The sequence below is a fragment of the Muscardinus avellanarius genome (genome assembly GCF_963383645.1).
Source record: "Muscardinus avellanarius genome assembly, chromosome: 14".
Classification (NCBI taxonomy): Eukaryota; Metazoa; Chordata; class Mammalia; order Rodentia; family Gliridae; genus Muscardinus; species Muscardinus avellanarius.
The window spans coordinates 86,186,551-86,192,552 of record NC_137800.1 but is presented as its reverse complement, the minus strand read 5'-3'; positions in this window follow the sequence as shown (position 1 = coordinate 86,192,552).

The window sequence follows — 6,002 nt, the reverse complement described above, 5'->3', positions numbered from 1 at the left end:
GTTTCCAAATAAAGAATAAAAAATAGGGCAGGGGGTGTAGCCCAAAGCTAAAATGCCCCTGGGTTCCATCCCCAGTCCCCCCCCCCAAAAAAAAGTTCCATATCAAGGCACATCATCATGAAATATCAGAAATGAAGATCCTAAAAGTTTCCAGAAAGAAAACTAAAGGTTGTATACAAACAATTCTGAACCTAAATGGTATCTTTTCTCACAGCAACTCTAAAGGCTGGTAGCCAGTGAGGCATTGCCTTCCAACTCTTTTCCATAAAGGAAAATAAATTCCACAGCTAGATTTTTAAACCCAGCCAAACTATCAATCAAAGGGGAATAGACATTTTCAGGGCACAGGAAACATTTACCTCCTATGCACTTATTCTCAGGAAGCTCTGGAGAGCCATTCCATCAGACAGGGAATTAAATTAAGAAAAAGAATATGATAATATAATAATAGAGACTCTAACACAGGAGAGAGGTAAAGACAAGTCCCAGGGTTCCTGCTGAGTTGTCTGTCTAGAGAGCAATTAGTCTCTGATGGCAGAATAGAAGAAGGGCTTAAGCCAGGCGTGGTGGCGCACGCTTTTAATCCCAGCATTTGGGAGGCTGAGACAGGAGGATGCTGGGTCTCGGCCAGCCTCAGCTACTTAGTGAGGCCCTCTGCAACTTAGTGAGACCCTGTTTCAAAATAAAGAATAAAAATAGAGCTGGAGGTGTAACTCGAAGGTAGAATGCCCCTGGGTTCCATCCCCAGCACCGCTAAATAAATAAATTAGAAAATAAAAAGGGCTGGGGGGGGTGTAGCTTGGAGGTAGAATGCCCCTGGGTTTAATCACACACACACACACACACACACACACACACACACACACACACAGAGCAAGCTGGTGTTAGAGCAAGAGGGTATAGATGATTGGTCCAGCACAATTGAGAGAAACAGGAGAGAGAGAGTCTAATATCCAATAAATGTTTTACCCAATTTCCTGAGGTACTGGAGATTGAACTCATAGGCATTCTATCTCTAAGCTACACCCCCAGCCCTGTTTTTATTATTATTGTTATTATTATTATTATTATTCATTTATTTATTTATTTTGGTGGTACTGGGGTTCCTGGAAGCCCTTCTACCTCCAGGCTACACTCCCAGACCTATTTTTTTTTTTAATATTTTAATTTGGAAACAGGGTCTCCTAAGCCAGCGCACGTGGCTGGCTTCGAACCTGCGCTATCCTCCTGTCTCCGCCTCCCAAGCGCGGGGATTACAAGCGTGCGCCACCACGCCCGGCTATTGTTCTTTATTTTGAAACAGGGTCTCACTAAGCTGCTGAAGGCCTCACTAAGTAGCTGAGGCTGGCCCCGAATCTGCAATCCCCCTGTCTCAGCCTCCCAAGCGCTGGGATTAGAAGCCTGACTGTAGCCTTTGGAGACGGAGCTTTCTTCCCGCAGCATAATTCCCTGGAGAAGGGCAGTTGTTTGGACGTTCGGGATCAGTGTTCCTTGACATGGACACACCGTGGTTTGTATACAGATCCCCCTTGCAGACTCTGGGTCGTCTCCAAGCCTGTCGATGATGAATCGTGCCTTGTGCAATTTTGGCCTGGACATGTTCTCAATTCTCTGGGATAAAGGCCAGTGACGGTGCAAATTTGAGACTGACAACTGCAGTGGCCATCGGTGACCTCACCAGGGAAGCCTCCCCCAGGACCTCAGAAGAAACCCCAGCCCTGTCGCCCTCCATCCTCCATCCTCACTCTTTTCTTTACAGGGTGTCCTGAAAGATGGAAGTGTGAGAACTTATTTTATATTTAATTCTTGGTTTGTTTGTTGTTCATTTTTCCCCTCTAGAAAGTTCCTCTGTGAGCCCAGCAACTCTTTCTGTTTTATTCCCCACAATCTCCTGGGGCTCGAGGACTTTCCATGACAGTCAACGGAGTTGACACCCAACTTAACGTTTGTCGAATGAATGAATCTTAGATCTCTGTCCACATCAGTCTGTAGAGCTCTAACGCATTCTATTATTACCTGCATAGTATCCCATGGCATACCTGCATGGATTTTCATTAACTTGTTCCCTACGAAGGTATTTTTTTTCCCCTGAATGTTGTCAAGGATTTTCATCTTTGCTAATCTAATAAAATAAAAAAAAAATTTTCATCCAGGTATGGTGGCTCATGCCTGCAATTCCAGCACATGGGAGGCTGAGAGAAGAGGTTGGCTTGTCTACTCATCCATAATATACTGGGCTAGCCAGTTGTGGTCCACACCTGTAATCCCAGTACAGGAGGACCACAGGTTTGAAGACAAGCCTCAGCAATGTAGTGAGACCGTCAGCAAACTAGTGAGACCGTTTTGAAACAAAAAAATTAAAAGGGCTGGATGTAGGGCTCAGAGGTAGAATGTCCCTGGGTTCGGTCCCTTGTACCACAAAAAGAACATCACCTCTGTTCACACATTTAACTGGCCATTTGTTCTGTTTCTTATACCATCTGCTCATATAATTTGTCATATTTCCTTTCTCTTTTTGTTGTGAAAGTATTTTGTCTCTAAGGAAATTCATCCTGCCTTACTTGCAAATAAGCTTCCCAGTTTTCTTTTATTGTTCAACTCTTCTAGGGTATTTCTCTATGTAGAAGTCATTTGATTGATTGATACTAACTATACCCTCAGCCTTGTCTTATTTTTTATTTTGAAACAGCATCTCAGCCAGGCATGGTGGTGCACACTTGTAATCTCAGTCCTTGGGAGGCTGAGAGTGGAGGATAGCAGGTCTCTGGACAGCCTCAGCTACTTAGTGAGGCCCTTTGCAACTCAGTGAGACCCAGTTTCAAAATAAAGAATAAAAAATAGAGTTGGAGATGTAGCTTGGAGGTAGAATGCCCCTGGGTTCCATCCCCAGTACTACACACACACACACACACACACACACACAGCAAGAGAAAAGAAAAGAAAAATAAATAGACAGCATCTCACTGAATTGTGGAGGGCCTCACTAAGTTGCTGAAGCTGGCTGCAAACCTGTGATCCTCCTGTTTCAGCCTCCCAAGAACTAGAATTACAGGCATGTACCACCCCACCTGGCGAATTTTTTTTCTCCTTCTCCTCCTCCTCCTGGTACTGGAATTGAACCCAGGAGCATTCTACTCTTACACGAGCCACCATGCCTAGCTTTATCATTGTTATTTTATTATTCTTTTATTTTTTGGTGGTACTGGGGTTCCTGGAAGCCCTTCTACCTCCGGGCTACACTCCCAGACCTATTTATATTTTTTTTATTTGGAAACAAGGTCTCTTAAGCCAGCGAGGCTGGCTCCGAACCAGTGCGATCCTCCTGTCTCCGCCTCCCAAGTGCGGGGGCTAGCTTTATTTTTAACTTTTTTCTCCAGAACGTAGGGGCATTCTACCTCCAAGCCACACCCCAGCCTTTTTTACTTTTATTTTTTTATTTTTTGCGATACTGGAGATGGAACTCAGAGGCATTCTACCTCTGAGCTATGCCCCCAGCCCTGTTTTTTATTCTTTATTTTGAAATAGGGTCTCACAGAGTTGCAAAGGGCCTCACTAGCTGAGGCTGGGCGCAAACCATGATCCTCCTGTCTCAGCCTCCCAAATGCTGGGATTACAAGTGTGCACCTGGCTTGCCTTATTTTTTGTTTTGAAACCGGGTCTCACTAGGTTGCTGAGAGCCTCACTACACTGCTAAAGCTGACCTCAAACCTAAGGTCTTCCTGTCTCATCCTCCCAGGTACTGAGATTATAGGCATGTGTCACAGGCACCAGCTATAGTTAGCTGTTTGAAAGAAAAAAGATTCCAAATCACATATATATATATATATACAGTGTGTGTGTGTGTGTGTGTGTGTGTGTGTGTGTGTGTGGTACTGGGGATGGAACCCAGGGGGGCATTTTACCTCTGAGCTACACCCCCAGCCTTATTTTTATTCTTTATGTTTGAAACAGGGTCTCACTAAGTTGCAGAGGGCCTCACTAAGTAGTTGAGGCTGTCCAATATATATATATATATATATATATATATATATTTTTTTTTTTTTTTTTTTTTTTTTTTTTTTTGGTGGTACTGGGGTTCCTGGAAGCCCTTCTACCTCCGGGCTACACTCCCAGACCTATTTTTACATTTTTATTCGGAAACAGGGTCTCCTAAGCCAGCGTGTGGCTGGCTTCGAACCTGTGCAATCCTCCTGTCTCTGCCTCCCAAGCACGGGGATTACAAGCGTGCGCCACCACGCTCAGCTATAGTCATTTCATTTTTAAAATATCATGCTGGACACGGTAGTGTATACCTGTAATCCCAGTACTTGGAAGGCTGAAACAGGAGAATCGCAGGTTTGAGGCCAGCCTCAGCAACTTATCTGGCCCTTCGGCAATTTAGTGAGACTGTGTTTCAAAATTAAAAAAAAAAAAAGAAAAATATGGTCGGGGGTGTGGTGCAGTGGTAGAATACCCCTAGGTTCAATCCCCAGTACCACAAAACAAATACCTAGCCAGTGGTCACAAGACCATTTACTGAACGTATAGCCCCAACCTGCAGTGTGTACATTCCTCTTATACTGAATTCTTATGGACAGTTTGGTCAATATCTCAATTTCCTGTTGCATTCTGTTGCTTTTCCTGATTGTTCTGTGTGTGTGTGTGTGTGTGTGTGTAACCCAGAGCTTTTTCTACCTTCAGGCTATACTCCCAGACCTACCTATTTTATACTTTATTTGGAAACAAGGTCTCACTAATTTATTTGGAAACAAGGTCTCACTAAGTTGCTGGGAGCCTCACTAAGTAGCGAGGCTGGCTTCGAACCTGCGTGATCCTCCTGTCTCAGCCTCCCAAGTGCAGGGATTACAAGCGTGCGCCACCGCGCCCGGCTCTGGTTGTTCTTTTACTTTCCAGACTAACTCTGGAAAGTATCTCTTGGTAAAGGGCAGACAAGGAGGAGGTAGGGGGGCAGGAGGATGGGGTCCCATTCAGTTGCTTGGAAGGAAGAGAAGAGCCAAGGCGGGGAGGCCCAAGTGTGGCGCAGGCCCATCATCCCAGCACACCAGCGGCTGAGACCCGAGGACCGCAGGTTCGCGGCCAGACTCAGCAACTTGGGGGGCCCTCCGCAAATTAGTGAGACGCTGTTTCAAAATAAAAAAATAAAACAGGACTGGCAGTGTATCTTAGAGGTAGAATGTTTCTGGTTTCCAGCGGGCATGGTGGCGCACACTTGTAATCCCAGCATTTGGAAGGCTGAGACAGGCGGATCCCGGTTCGCCAATAGCCTCAGCTACTTAGTGAGGCCCTTTGCATTCAGTGAGACCCTATTTCAAAATAAAGAATTAAAAATAGGGATGGGGGTGTAGCTCGGAGGTAGAATGCCCCTGGGTTCCATCCACAGCATCGAAATAAAGGAATAAATAACGAAAAGGGTGTAGCTCGGAGGTAGAATGCCCCCGGATTCCACCCCCAGTACCGCAATAAACAAAAAGAATAAAAATTAGGGCTGGGGGTGTCGTTCGGAGGTAGAATGCCCCTGAGTTCCATGCCCAGTCTCGAAATAAATAAATAAATAAATAAATAAATAAATAAAAATAGGGCTGGGGCTGTAGCTCAGAGAATGCCCTGGATTCCATCCCCAGTACCGCAATAAACAAAAAGAATAAAAATTAGGGCTGGGGGTGTCATTCGGAGGCAGAATGCCCCTGGGTTCCATGCTCAGTCTCGAAATAAGTAAATAAGTAAGTAAATAAATAAATAAATAATAAGACTGGGGCTGTAGCTCGGAGGTAGAATGCCCCGGACTCCACCCCCAGTACAGCAATAAACAAAGAGAATAAAAAATAGGGCTGGGGGTGTCGTTCAGAGGTAGAATGCCCTTGGGTTCCGGGCCCAGTCTCGACATAAATAAATAAATAAATATAAATAAATAAATAATAAAAAAAATAGGGCTGGGGCTGTAGCTCGGAGGCAGAACCTCCCCCCTGGGTTCCATCCCCAGGGCCACAAAATAAAATAACAGT